This window comes from Aegilops tauschii, chromosome 2 (genome assembly GCF_002575655.3).
Source record: "Aegilops tauschii subsp. strangulata cultivar AL8/78 chromosome 2, Aet v6.0, whole genome shotgun sequence".
Classification (NCBI taxonomy): Eukaryota; Viridiplantae; Streptophyta; class Magnoliopsida; order Poales; family Poaceae; genus Aegilops; species Aegilops tauschii.
The window spans coordinates 141204910-141220813 of record NC_053036.3 but is presented as its reverse complement, the minus strand read 5'-3'; the positions used below and the strand labels follow the sequence as shown (position 1 = coordinate 141220813).

Below are 15904 nucleotides of genomic sequence, written 5' to 3'. Positions count from 1 at the left end.
AGACTGTTGGAAATATGCCCTAGAGGCAATAATAAATTGGTTATTATTATATTTCCTTGTTCATGATAATTGTCTATTGTTCATGCTATAATTGTATTAACCAGAAACCGTAATACTTGTGTGAATACATAGATCGTAATATGTCCCTAGTAAGCCTGTAGTTGACTAGCTCGTTGATCAATAGATGGTCATGGTTTCCTGACCATGGACATTGGATGTCGTTGATAATGGGATCACATCATTAGGAGAATGATGTGATGGACAAGACCCAATCTTAAACATAGCACAAGATCGTGTAGTTCGTTTGCTAAAGCTTTTCTAATGACAAGTATCATTTCCTTAGACCATGAGATTGTGCAACTCCCGGATACCGTAGGAATGCTTTGGGTGTACCAAACGTCACAACGTAACTGGGTGGCTATAAAGGTGCACTACAGGTATCTCCAAAAGTGTCTGTTGAGTCGGCACGAATCGAGACTGGGATTTGTCACTCCGTATGACGGAGAGGTATCTCTGGGCCCACTCGGTAATGCATCATCATAATGAGCTCAATGTGACTAAGGAGTTGGTCAAGGGATCATGCGTTATGGAACGAGTAAAGAGACTTGCCGGTAATGAGATTGAACGAGGTATGGGGATACCGGCGATCGAATCTCGGGCAAGTAACATACCAATAGGCAAAGGGAATTGCATACGGGATTGATTGAATCCCCGACATCGTGGTTCATCTGATAAGATCATCGAGGAACATGTGGGAGCCAACATGGGTATCCAGATCCCGCTGTTGGTTATTGTCCTTAGAGACGTCTCAGTCATGTCTACTTGTCTCCCGAACCCGTAGGGTCTACACACTTAAGGTTCGATGACGCCAGGGGGTTATAGGGAAAGTATGTACGTGGTTACCGAATGTTTATCAGAGTCCCGGATGAGATATCGGACATCATGAGGAGTTCCGGAATGGTCCGGAGGTAAAGAATGATATATAAGAAGTGAGGATTTGGACACCGGATGTGTTCCGGGCATCACCGGTAATGTACCGGGACACTGGAAGGGTTTCGCGGTCCACCGGGAGGGGCCACCAGCCCCGGAGGCTTGCATGGGCCAAGAGTGGGAAGGGACCAGCCCCTGAGTGGGCTGGTGTGCCTCCCACCAAGGCCCAAGGCGCAACAAGAGGGGAGAGGGGGGAAACCCTAGGCGCAGATGGGCCTAAGGCCCACCCTAGGGCGCGCCCCCTCTCTCCCCCTCTTGTTCGCCCCCTCCATCCCATCTAGGGCTGCCGCCTCCCTAGGGTGGGAACCTTAGAGGGGCGCAGCCCCCTCCCCTCCTCCTATATATAGTGGGGTTTTTGGAGCTGCCATACACGAAAGTCTCTCTCTCTTGGCGCAGCCCTACCTCTCCACCTCCTCGTCTTTCGTAGTGCTTGGCGAAGCCCTGCTGGAGAACCACGCTGCTCCATCACCACCACGCCATCGTGCTGCTGCTGGAGTTGTCTTCCCCAACCTCTCCCTCCTCCTTGCTGGATCAAGGCGCGGGAGACGTCACCGGGCTGCACGTGTGTTGAACGCGGAGGCGCCGTTGTTCGGCGCTTAGATCGGAATCGACCGTGATCTGAATCGTTTCGTGTACGACTCCACCAACCACGTTCTTGTAACGCTTCCTCTTAGCAATCTTCAAGGGTATGAAGATGCACTCCCTCTCTCTCTCTCGTTGCTAGTATCTCCTAGATTGATCTTGGTGACACATAGGAATTTTTTTGAATTATTGCTACGTTACCCAACAGTGGCATCATGAGCTAGGTCTATGCGTAGATTCTATGCACGAGTAGAACACAAAGTAGTTGTGGGTGATGATTTTTTCAATTTTCTCACCGTTACTAGTCTTATCTTGATTCGGCGGCATTGTGGGATGAAGCGGCCTGGACCGACCTTACACGTACGCTTACGTGAGACTGGTTCCACCGACTGACATGCACTTGATGCATAAGGTGGCTAGCGGGTGTCTGTCTCTCCCACTTTAGTCGGATTGGATTCGATGAAAAGGGTCCTTATGAAGGGTAAATAGCAATTGGCATATCACCGTTCTGGTTATTGCGTAGGTAAGAAACGTTCTTGCTAGAAACCCATAGCAGCCACGTAAAACATGCAACAACAATTAGAGGACGTCTAACTTGTTTTTGCAGGGTATGCTATGTGATGTGATATGGCCAAAAGGATGTGATGAATGATATATGTGATGTATGAGATTGATCATGTTCTTGTACTAGGAATCACGACTTGCATGTCGATGAGTATGACAACCGGCAGGAGCCATAGGAGTTGTCTTAATTTATTGTATGACCTGTGTGTCATTGAAAACACCATGTAATTACTTTACTTTATTGCTAACCGTTAGCCATAGTAGTAGAAGTAATAGTTGGCGAGACAACTTCATGAAGACACGATGATGGAGATCATGGTGTCATGCCGGTGACGAAGGTGATCATGTCGCGCCTCGAAGATGGAGATCAAAGGCGCAAGATGATATTGGCCATATCATGTCACTTTATGATTTGCATGTGATGTTTGTCATGTTTACATCTTATTTGGTTAGAACGACGGTAGCATAAATAAGATGACCCCTCACTAAAATTTCAAGAAATGTGTTCCCCCTAACTGTGCTCCTTTGCGAAGGTTCGTTGTTTCGAAGCACCACGTGATGACTGGGTGTGATAGATTCTAACATTCGCATACAACGGGTGTAAGCCAGATTTACACATGCGAAACACTTAGGTTGACTTGATGAGCCTAGCATGTATAGACATGGCCTCGAAACACAAGAGACCGAAAGGTCGAATATGAGTCGTATAGTAGATACGATCAACATGGAGATGCTCACCGTTGATGACTAGTCCGTCTCACGTGATGATCGGACACGGCCTAGTCGATTCGGATCATGTATCACTTAGATGACTAGAGGGATGTCTATCTGAGTGGGAGTTCATTAAATAATTTGATTAGATGAACTTAATTATCATGAACTTAGTCTAAAATATCTTTACAATATGTCTTGTAGATCAAATGGCCCACGCTAATGTTACCCTCAACTTCAATGCGTTCCTAGAGAAAACCAAGCTGAAAGACGATGGTAGCAACAATACGGATTGGGTCCGTAACTTGAGGATCATCCTCATAGATGCCAAGAAAGCATATGTCCTTGAAGCACCGCTCGGTGAAGCACCCATTTTCCCAGCAACTCAAGATGTTATGAACGCTTGGCAGTCGCGTAGTGATGATTACTCCCTGGTTCAGTGCGGCATGCTTTACAGCTTAGAACCGGGGCTCCAAAAGAGTTTTGAGCAGCACGGAGCATATGAGATGTTCCAAGAGCTGAAAATGGTTTTCCAAGCTCATGCCCGGGTCGAGAGATATGAAGTCTCTGACAAGTTCTACAGTTGTAAGATGGAGGAAAACAGTTCTGTCAGCGAGCATATACTCAAAATGTCTGGGTTGCAAACCCGCTTGTCTCAACTGGGAGTTAATCTCCCGGATGACTCGGTCATTGACAGGATCCTCCAGTCGCTTCCAGCTAGCTAGAAGAGCTTTGTGATGAACTACAATATGCAAGGGATGGAGAAGTCCATTCCTGAGTTATATTCAATGCTGAAATCAGCGGAGGTGGAGATCAAAAAGGAACATCAAGTGTTGATGGTGAATAACACCACTAGTTTCAAGAAGGGCAAGGGTAAGAAGAACTTCAAGAAGGACGCCCGGTAAATCAGTTGCCGGGAAGAAGCCAAAGAATGGACCCAAGCCCGAGACTCAGTGTTTTTATTGCAAGGGAAATGGTCACTGGAAGCAGAACTGCCCCAAGTACTTAGCGGATAAGAAGGCCGGCAATACCAAAGGTATATATGATATACATGTTATTGATGTGTACCTTACCAGCACTCGTAGTAGCTCCTGGGTATTTGATACCGGTGCGGTTGCTCATATTTGTAACTCAAAACAGGAGCTGCGGAATAAGTGGAGACTGGCGAAGGACGAGGTGACGATGCGCGTCGGGAATGGTTCCAAGGTCGATGTGATCGCCGTCGGCACGCTACCTCTACATTTACCTACGGGATTAGTTTTAAACCTCAATAATTGTTATTTAGTGCCAGCTTTGAGCATGAACATTGTATCTGGATCTCGTTTAATGCGAGATGGCTACTCATTTAAATCTGAGAATAATGGTTGTTCTATTTATATGAGAGATGTTTTATAGTCATGCCCCGCTGGTCAATGGTTTATTCTTATTGAATCTCGAACGTGATGCTACACATATTCATAGTGTGAATGCCAAAAGATGTAAGGTTGATAATGATAGTCCCACATACTTGTGGCACTGCCGCCTTGGTCACATTGATGTCAAACGCATGAAGAAACCCCATGCAGATGGACTTTTGGAGTCTCTTGATTATGAATCATTTGACACGTGCGAACCATGCCTCATGGGCAAAATGACCCAGACTCCGTTCTCCGTAACAATGGAGCGAGAAACCAACTTATTGGAAACTAGTACAATGCCCGTGCATTGCCACGGGCCATCTAATTTTTGTTTTGATTGGTTATACATACTTATATTTTTGTATAAAACTCAGTGAATTTTTGGCCCCTTCCAACGACTTCGTCTCGATACCTTGTCAATGGATTCTTTTTGAACGATGACATAATGCATCTCCATCTCTCTCATATGTTGCACAAATAAAAATATATAGAAGTATACATATTAAAAGAATAAGCCATCAATTTTTATCTCCAATCTACAAAAGTGAATATATATACACATATTAAAATATTAAGACAATATATATTCATTGGTCCTGGATGCAAGCAAGTGACAATTTTTAGTCGGAGTTAGTGGCATCATGATACTTTGTAGAGTGATTCGCAACCCAATTTTGATAAACTGTATGCTCAACTGTAAATCATTTGTTGGTAATTATTTTTCAAAAATGACCTTTATAGCAAATAGTTGCTTTCCCTAAAAAAGCAAACACACACCTTTTCTTCTCGTCTTGGAAAATACAATTCACTCTCTCATAGTATGACACAACGCTCACACTCACACCACATTCCATCCGCTTGCTCTCCTTGCCACGGGCATCGCCGCCGTCATCTCTCCCCTCCAAAACCTCTCCCCTCCAAAACTTCTCATTGCTGCCTCCCCTCGGCGCCATGGGATTCAACATGTACCTTCCTCTCACCGCCATCTCCCCTTCGCTTCACGGTATCGCCCACTCCCTCTTCACCATCCACAGTGTCCCAAGCTTATTCTCGGTGCCAAGAAATGCACATCATCGTAGACGAGGGCAAACACCACAATGTGCTTTTGCTGACATAATATACAAAATGATATATATCATGCCATCCTTTCACATATTTTCTTCTAAAATAACTTTTGTCGATTTCAACATGAGATGAATAGCAAAATTTGTGATGTTGCTTACATCCCGTGACAAAACAGAGATAGCAACACAGCCTCCTTTGCTCACAATGATGGTGTCTCGAGAAGGAGAGAAAGCGGCGGCGGTGTCACTGATCTCCCCTAATGGTCCACCTCCCCGACCTTTTCCACGCTTCACCAGTCGTCGCCACCAAATGACTGCCACCACCAGCAGTCCTTCCCTCTGCCACCCCTCTTCGTCGGGCATGGGCCCAGATCTACCCTCATATGGCTCTCCTAGAGGGGCGATATGGGAGTCGCGTGGCTCTCGGGCAACACCGCTACACGGTCCAAAACGGCGACCTGAAGAGAGTAATGTGTGGGCTACAAGGTGTTGGCTGCATCTAAGGGGTTCGTTTGAGGGCAGACCGGTTCAAGGATGACAAAACCTGCGATCGAAACATTTATTTGTAAAAAAAATCTACGTACGAGGGAGAGAGGGATGGGACTAATGAAACTAAATGTACTCCCCTTTAATAGTAGAGATTAAATTGTATATCTACACCACTTCCTTTCCCCCTTAATATGTGAGCTAGCATAATGAGGAACTATAAGAAACGAGATAGGACATTGAGGTCTAAATGTTCGTTTGAATAATGGCCAAATATGCATTTCCTCACATGTCCTAAGATGGCAGAACTACTTTACAAAACGGCGACCTGAAGAGAGTAAAGTTGCACAAACAATGTTTTCTCTCCTAATATGCCTTTTACCTATTTTAGATTAGCTTACAAACTGAAACAAATTTTAGATTCAATCCAAAATCATGCTAGTGATCAGAACATCTATTTCCAACACACATTAGTTATGACACCATATATCACATTCACATGTTTACTTTATTGTTTAGATAACTCGGTGGCTGAAAGTAGTGCAAGATGCAATCACATGCCATGTTAATGATGATTTACAACATAATTTATTTCTGAAACCACAAATATTTCACATAGGATGCGTCCTTTTTTGTTAGTAGAACAAAGAAAAAAAGGCACCACCAAGATCATGAACCACTATGAAAACTAAGGACTATTACTACTTTCAACATATAGGAATATTAACTAAATTTCAACATTTAAGAGGTAAAAAATATCGCCATCAATTACACTCTACAATATGGTAGCATCAATAAGATATTTGTAATTTAGAAGTGGAAAAGAACTTGTTAATCACAGGTTTGGAAACATTCTGGTATACATGAAACTCATGTAGTCCATGACAAAACATGAAGCGAGAAACAAAGAAAATGCATATGTCCTGATTGTTTGAGATTTAGAAAATCACCAGGCAGTTTAAAAGTGTGAATTCACCATGTTTACCTGTAGCACCTCATAGTTTAAAAAAATTCATGTGATGACATGCCAATTCTCCTAAGTCTAATTCATGATTCTGTAAGAATAGCTAGCGGCAAATATACGAGCCAAGAGAATAAAGCCGGAAGGCAGTCGCCATGGTTCATGCCCACCACGCAGCCACAATGTTGACCCGGAGCTCCTCACTGGGCCGAGCACGGCGCCTCTCCATGATATCTGGGCCACCCCTATAACCTTCTGCTCCAGGCAGAAATTATTTATCGTTAAACAAAAAATGCAGTTAGATTCTGACAACAAAAGGTACATTTTTTAAGTATGTAAAGTTTGCTCTCAGGTAGATACACATATATGGGTAACAAGTCCATTCTAGCAAGATAGAGAGTTGTAGAACAATTTGTTTTTAAGGATTTGAAGCTAGAAACATGAAGACGTGAGGCATGTTAGAAATTTTAGCTATTATCAAATTTAGGTGGATTAACATTAGATTGCACCGATTATTAAATAATGTGTAATAGTGCAAAATATTCTAATAATTCAGAAATTTTATGGCATTGTAATTACCATAGTAAGTATTGTTGCTAATCTGTGCCAATATATTGAAATAGTCTATTCAAAATAGTTAACATTTTCAACCTTCAGTGTACAACCAACAGTACCAGCCTCATCGCGATACGCTAAATAATTGAAGTAGCATCAAAACACATGTCGACAAAAGTCAAAGTTAAATAGCATCCTGATATTGTCATTTGTCATGGCCATAAAGAATGGAGGATGGCAACCCCACCTAGCGCAGAGCCTGCTTTGCAAAATAATACAAATTTTAGCGGAAAGGTATAACATAAAGGTATTTCCCAACAATCGTCCAAAAATATGCAACATCTCTAGAGATATGTCACTGATGCAACTAACCAACTAAAAAAAGAAATCTCAATCAATTTTTGGATTACGAACTTTTGCTGCATCATTCGTGGTTTGTGGGGTTGCAGATTTGCCTGATGTACTGCGTAATTGAACTTGATAAAGCTCGCCACATCAAGAGCGATATGATTTTTTTGTAGATGCAGCTACAATTTGATTTGGTTTGCTTCACTGTGCATGTTCCAAGGCATTGTGCCAATAAATCAGGTGGTTCTAGAGAAGTAAAAATCGATGAAACAACACCATCGGTCAACTGCATAAAATATGTTTGGATATATGATTGTAATATTCTAACATCGCTTTATTCCCTTCCTTTACCTCACATTGTAATGCCGAGACAAACTATGTGACCTCATCTGATCTCTCGTCCCCATGGCAATTGGGTATCTCTATCCTCCTCTCACCACAATGCAAAACTCCAAAAGACACAGAAAAAGGGAGGGACCAAAAAATACTCACTCATTGAAGTCTCTTAGCTAATTCGAGAAACTAAAAAAGGCCAAAAGGAGGTGTCCATTAAAATGCTAGCAAGTACCACTATATCTAGCTCTCTTTCTCCAGGGCTTGCTGAAGAGATTGGCTTCTAACAAACCTTCCCCGGAACAACAAAAAACTGAGAACATGAGTAAACATGTGGACTCTGTTTCGGAAAAGTAGATACGTCGGCGATGGTGATCTGGTGTGAGGAGTGATCTTTTCCAGTGCTCGGCTTACAAATATTATATACATTTTTATTCCTTCAAGCATCAGTTCTATTAGAATTCCCGTGTACATATAGAACAATTTCTAACTGTTATTCACCCACATGTTTACCAGAATGTAAAAGAGATAAAAAAGAACTCTTAGAGCTAAAATGAGCTCGTGTAATCTAGGCAGTAGGTTTGCTGGGACTCACTATTTAGTTTGTTTCCTTACAAACTAATTTTCAGCACTTCCATTTTTATTGGTGACTGGAGTATCTGTGATATACTCTTAAAAGGTGCATACTTCAGTCTAGCATATCAAACATCATCTGCCTCCTAAACATTTAAAAGCAAGTAAAATTTAAGTTTGGGTGTATGGTCTGATTAACTCAGATCCCAATGAATCATTGCATAACCAAGCCCATGTCTGATTTGATAAATCTTCTACAGTTTCTTATCCCTGTTAACTGTGCCCGCCTTGCAACTCTGAATCTTCAACTACAACAACAATCAAAGCTTTGTCCTCAAATTGTTTTTAGTAATTACTGCAGAAATATCAGATGATGAGGCTTGTGCATAACCACTAAATACACAATAAGAAGCAGGCCAAAGAAAGACACCTAGGAGTATGGCTGGATGAACACCTAATTTCACTGGAGCTGGTGCTCAGAAATTGATGAACGGAGACACCACAATGCAGGTCACAACTCGAAAGAATTGTTTTATGGATTTCACATGTTAAGCAAGAATACTAGAGGCACGGCTTACCTTGCCTTCATCTTTGTCAGCCCTGTCATCTTAGTCCAGGCGGTCACAGCAAAAATTCCACAACTTTCACCCTGTTCCAATCAATGAGAGGGCGGACTTCAAGAACCTGGTAGTTACACACAGATGAACTTTTTCTTAGTCCTATGAAACGATAAACAAAGAGAGGATAAGTGTCCAAGTGAAAATTTCTAAAGAATTATTTCCAATAGAAAACTGAAAGGAAGTTAGATGTAGACTAACATGTCGTGCAACGTTTCGGTAATGCACACACACACACAAACTCGTTATGTTCCATTCTCGCACCGTCAATGTCCTCTCTCACTAAGATTTGTGAACACCTGGTCAGCAACCAAGGTGAGCAACCTAAACCATATGGTATAACCTGGTTCTTTTTTAACCTTTAGACATTGATACATACCACAAAATTTGTGTATTGGAAGATTGACCTCTTTACCCTGTGAATAAAAGCAAGTGAACAACCAAGATTACGAAATAGAAGAACAGATTGTGCTGTCACAAAATACCGAAAGTTGCTTCACCTCTGAAAAGTGATAATGCATTGAAGTTTCATATCGCTAACAAAAGCCAAAGCAATGTTTTCTCCATCCAATCTACTATAGGGAACATGTACCGAATGATGAAGGAAGTGTTTTAGATATTTATTTAGCAATTGGCAAGTAGAGGTTCTCAATTTTCTCAAGGACATGTAGTGTCAGTTCGACTCTTTTCTCATTCTCACATATCATATACTCCCACTGTCTCAAAATATAAGACGTAATATTTTCAGACAGAGGGAGTATTTCACGAAGATTGAACTCGAGTGATAAATCTTTATCCTATCAAGTTCTATGGTGTTTGCAAAATATCAACCCATAAGAGGTTACAACATATGAAAATGTTGATAATTATGAGAGGACTCCAGAAGTTCACATTCTACAGAGAACCATAGTTCACACTTGTTAATGTATTAAACTTTCATATGCATTACGTAAGATGCAACATAAGTAGAGAAAACACTAAATAAAATATTTAAAATGGAAATTGTATGCATAAGAAAGAAATGAATGAGCAAATGTGGCAGTGGCAAGTTAGTACTACCTGGTTCATGGTGTTGTGCGGACTGCAGTTAAGTCGCTCTCCTCGTCGTCTCAATATTCCCTCTACTAATCTACAATGCAAGCGCCGTGACACCTGAGAAGTCACCCGCGAGCAACCTACTATTCCAACACCAAACAAAATGAGAGCCATATCCTACAATTCCAACATACTATTACTAAGAACGACCACGTGCTACCTCCCAGAATTATGTTCATGGTCGTATAGTAACAGCTAGGTTCTGACTGCATAATGTGCCCCATGCCCCCATTTCTTTTTTTTTTTCAACAGGAAGGCATCAAGACCGCAGTTTGTGAGGGAAAAGAATCTAATACAATTTGGTCACTTGAGTTGTACATAAAAACTGAAGACCAAGAATCTCTCAATCAGCACGCATAGATCAAAGTACGGCACGAAGAAACATGTGCATATTATCGCTTGAGTTTGTGAGGAATCGCTAACCAGATAAGGATTAGCAAATCAAGTAATCTCCCATTATGCATATAACTTTCTAAACCCTATCCCATTGAGCATACTTCAATAGAAACTAATGGAAGAACTAACAAAACTATGCATTGAAGTGAGTAAATTAAGAATGGAATACTATAGCTTACCAAGAACATTCCTTTTTCCTGCCTACAGTGTGGTCTTGGACTTCTGATAATCACCACTATAGTACAGACAATAGAGAAGTGTACACTTGATTAGATTATAAGAACTAATTCAGTACACTAAAAGGAAGGGACAGGCTAGTTTTAATATACTAAAAGTATACTTTCTAATTCCATTATGTATGCGGCATAAAGGAAGATAAAGTACATACTGTAAGGTAACACCACATGTTTTTGTCCACACCCATCACACTGTACATAAAGATCAATATGAAAATACTAAATTTTATTCGACTGAAAAATTCCTTCACTTTTAATTGCGACACATTCTAAAGCTCAGTATAGGGAGAAGCCCCTACAATGTAGGTGATCATTTATACAAGAAACAACAAAAGAACCAAAACTGTGATGCAGCATACTGTCCTCTAAACTCTGATTGTACAAAGAACGAATTGTCTGATTCATGTTCTATTCCCCGACCACAGATGGTAATGGTACACGTTCTCTCCAACTTTTGTGTAGTTTTGGAACTGCAAAACCAAAGTAGCTGCTTCTGTTGTAGCTAGCACGTCTCAGCATCAGATCAACATGGTGAAAACTGGACCTCAGTACACATCAGATCAAAAAGAAACAGAGGGCATGGAGAGAGAGGTGGGGTTTTGTGCATACCTTAACGCTGCTTGGCAAAGAGGAGGACATGGTGTGAGTGGACGATGCCAGCAGGGGCGGAGCTTGCCGATGGGAGGACATCGGCGTACCGCAACACACTTATTGGAGGATAGCAGACGATGGTGGCGGCGAGATGGGTTCCTCGGAATGGCTGTTGGAGACCGGGGCGCAACATAGCAGGTGGAGTGGGGTGCCAACAGCACACGACGCGCCGTGCCGGCAAGCCCGACTCGGTCCCTAGGGTTAGCCGCGGGGTGCGCTCAGGGGAGGAACAGTGAGAAGGCGTTGGGGCATGGACGTTAATTATAGACCGAGGCAGAGCAACACCCGTGGAGGACGAAGAGGGAGATGACCGACGTTGGCTGAATCGGAGGCGCAGGTGGCAACGATTTGGGGGCAGGCTTCTGGAGATGACGACACCCGTGGCTGTCCTGGGGTAAGACCTAATCGGCGTGATGCAGCTGCCGTTGGGTGGCTGAGGGCCAAGGGAGAAGGAGGCGACGTCGGCGACGGCGGGCCGGCGGCCATCTAGGGTTACCCCATGGTGGGAGATGGCGGGGGTAGCGGGGTGGCGGCACTCCAGGGAAGAAGGAGGGTCTGGCGGCGCGCCGGTAGGAGGCAGGGATGACGGCGCGCCGGAAGGAGGCGGGAGTGGTGGCGCACCGGTAGGAGGCGGGATAGGCAGCAGCGGCGACGGGACTGGGGGGAGGTTGGGGATCGAACGAGGGGATTTTTTTAGCGGGTCGAGCAGTTCGGGGTGTGAGAAGGGGACGAAAAAAACTGACGAAAAAAACCCGAACGAAAGTGATGGGACGAAAATAAACCCGGAACGGAGACTACCAACTGAGATATTAGGAGTAGGGATCATACATACTGATGTGTGCGGTCCAATGAGCGTTGAGGCTCGCGGTGGTTATCGTTATGTTCTCACCATCACTGATGACTTAAGTATATATGGGTATGTCTACTTAATGAAACACAAGTTTGAGACCTTTGAAAAGTTCAAGGAATTTCAGAGTGAGGTTGAGAATCAACATGACAGGAAAATAAAGTTCTTACGATCAGATCGTGGAGGGGAATATTTGAGTCACGAATTTGGCATGCACTTAAGGAAATGTGGAATTGTTTCACAACTCACGACGCCTGGAACACCTCAGTGAAATGGTGTGTCCGGACGTTGTAATCGCACTCTATTGGATATGGTGCGATCTATGATGTCTCTTACCGATCTACCGCTATCATTTAGGGGTTATGCTTTAGAGACTGCCGCATTCACTTTAAATAGGGCTCCGTCGAAATCCGTTGAGATGACACCATATGAATTATGGTTTGGGAAGAAACCTAAGTTGTCGTTTCTGAAAGTTTGGGGATGCGATGCTTATGTCAAGAAACTTCAACCTGAAAAGCTTGAACCCAAGTCGGAAAAATGCGTCTTCATAGGATACCCTAAGGAAACTATCGGGTATACCTTCTACCTCAGATCCGAAGGTAAGATCTTTGTTGCCAAGAATGGATCCTTTCTAGAGAAAGAGTTTCTCTCGAAAGAAGTAAGTGGGAGGAAAGTAGAACTTGATGAGGTACTGCCTCTTGAACCGGAAAGCAGCGCAGCTCAGGAAAATGTTTCTGTGGTGCCTGCACCGACTAGAGAGGAAGTTAATGATGATGATCATGAAACTTCGGATCAAGTTGCTACTGAACTTCGTAGGTCCACAAGGACACGTTCCGCACCAGAGTGGTACGGCAACCCTGTCCTGGAAATCATGTTGTTAGACAATGGTGAACCTTCGAACTATGAAGAAGCGATGGCGGGCCCGAATTCCAACAAATGGCTTGAAGCCATGAAATCCGAGATAGGATCCATGTATGAAAATGAAGTATGGACTTTGACAGACTTGCCCGATGATCGGCAAGCCATAGAGAATAAATGGATATTTAAGAAGAAGACTGACGCAGATGGTAATGTGACCATCTATAAGGCTCGGCTTATCGCTAAGGGTTATCGACAAGTTCAAGGGGTTGACTACCATGAGACCTTCTCACCCGTAGCGAAGCTAAAGTCCGTCCGAATCATGTTAGCAATTGCCGCATTCTATGATTATGAGATATGGCAAATGGACGTCAAGACGACATTCCTTAATGGTTTCCTTAAGGAAGTATTGTATATGATGCAGCCAGAAGGTTTTGTCAATCCTAAGAATGCTGACAAGGTATGCAAGCTCCAGCGCTCAATCTATGGGCTGGTGCAAGCATCTCGGAGTTGGAACATTTGCTTTGATGAGATGATCAAAAGCGTTTGGGTTTACACAGATTTCTGGAGAAGCCTGCATTTACAAGAAAGTGAGTGGGAGCTCTGTAGCATTTCTCATATTATATGTGGATGACATACTATTGATGGGAAATGATACGTCTCCAACGTATCTATAATTTATGAAGTATTCATGCTATTATATTATCTATTTTGGATGTTTATGGGCTTTACTAAACACTTTTATATTATTTTTGGGACTAACCTATTAACCGGAGTCCCAGCCCAAATTGCTGTTTTCTTGCCTATTTCAGTGTTTCGAAGAAAAGGGATATCAAACGGAGTCCAAACGGAATGAAACCTTCGGGAGAGTTATTTTTGGAACGGAAGCAATCCAGGAGACTTGGAGTAGACGTCAGGGAAGCTTCGAGGAAGCCACAAGGCAGGGAGGCGCGCCCTACGCCCAGGGTGCGCCCCCCACCCTCGTGGCTCGCCTGTCCGACTTCTTACGCCTATATAGGTCCATATACCCTAAAAACATCGGGGAACAGAATAGATCGGGAGTTCCGCCGCCGCAAGCCTCTGTAGCCACCAAAAACCAATCTGGACTTTGTTCCGGCACCCAATGGGAGGGGGGATCCCTCACCGGTGGCCAGCTTCATCATCCCGGCACTCTCCATGACGAGGAGGGAGTAGTTCACCCTCGGGGCTGAGGGTATGTACCAGTAGCTATGAGTTTGATCTCTCTCTCTCTCTCTCTCTCTCTCTCTCTCTCGTGTTCTTGATTTGGCACGATCTTGATGTATCGCGAGCTTTGCTATTATAGTTGGATCTTATGATGCTTCTCCCCCTCTACTCTCTTGTAATGGATTGAGTTTTCCCTTTGAAGTTATCTTATCGGATTGAGTCTTTAAGGATTTGAGAACACTTGATGTATGTCTTGCATGTGCTTATCTGTGGTGACAATGGGATATCACGTGATCTACCTGATGTATGTTTTGGTGATCAACTTGCGGGTTCCGTAACATTGTGAACTTTTGCATAGGGGTTGGCACACGTTTTCGTCTTGTCTCTCCGGTAGAAACTTTGGGGCACTCTTTGAAGTACTTTGTGTTGGTTGAATAGATGAATATGAGACTGTGTGATGCATATCGTATAATCATACCCACAGATACTTGAGTTGACATTGGAGTATCTAGGTGACATTAGGGTTTTGGTTGATTTGTGTCTTAAGGTGTTATTCTAGTACGAACTCTATGATAGATCGAACGGAAATAATAGCTTCATGTTATTTTACTATGGACTCTTGAATAGATCGATCAGAAAGGATAACTTTGAGGTGGTTTCGTACCCTACCATAATCTCTTCGTTTGTTCTCCGCTATTAGTAACTTTGGAGTGACTCTGTGTTGCATGTTGAGGGATAGTTATATGATCCAATTATGTTATTATTGTTGAGAGAACTTGCACTAGTGAAAGTATGAACCCTAGGACTTGTTTCCTAGCATTGCAATACCGTTTACGCTCACTTTTATCATTAGTTACCTTGCTGTTCTTATATTTTCAGATTAAAAAAACCTATAGTTACCATCCATATTGCACTTGTATCATCATCTCTTCGCCGAACTAGTGCACCTATACAATTTACCATTGTATTGGGTGTGTTGAGGACACAAGAGACTCTTTGTTATTTGGTTGCAGGGTTGTTTGAGAGAGACCATCTTCATCCTACGCCTCCCACAGATTGATAAACCTTAGGTCATCCACTTGAGGGAAATTTGCTACTGTCCTACAAACCTTTGCACTTGGAGGCCCAACAACATCTACAAGAAGAAGGTTGTGTAGTAGACATCAGGAAATGATATAGAATTTTTGGAAAGCATAAAGGCCTACTTGAATAAGTGTTTTTCAATGAAGGACCTTGGAGAAGCTGCTTACATATTAGGCATCAAGATCTATAGAGATAGATCGAGACGCCTCATTGGTCTTTCGCAAAGCACATACCTTGACAAGATATTGAAGAAGTTCAATATGGATCAGTCCAAGAAGGGGTTCTTGCCTGTATTGCAAGGTGTGAGATTGAGCACGGCTCAATGCCCGACCTCGGCAGAAGATAGAGAAAAGATGAGTGTCATCCCCTATG

At 43.0% G+C, this 15904-nt stretch overlaps 1 long non-coding RNA gene across 3 annotated transcripts; it reads right to left on the bottom strand.

The window, feature by feature from the left end:
• Nucleotides 1-6603: 6603 nt before the first annotated feature.
• Nucleotides 6604-12262, bottom strand: LOC109785832 (uncharacterized). Of its 3 annotated transcripts, none has more exons than XR_002238179.3 (7): nt 11518-12262; nt 10852-10907; nt 10241-10359; nt 9561-9597; nt 9383-9480; nt 9143-9248; nt 6604-7010 (listed from the first exon to the last, which is right to left on the bottom strand). It is a non-coding gene; the product is annotated as an uncharacterized lncRNA (long non-coding RNA). The 3 variants fall into 3 exon arrangements; XR_005767313.2 differs by having other exon boundaries at nt 10241-10356; nt 11518-12233; XR_006669646.2 differs by lacking the exon at nt 6604-7010 and adding an exon at nt 7407-7569.
• Between the last annotated feature and the right edge of the window lie 3642 nt (nt 12263-15904).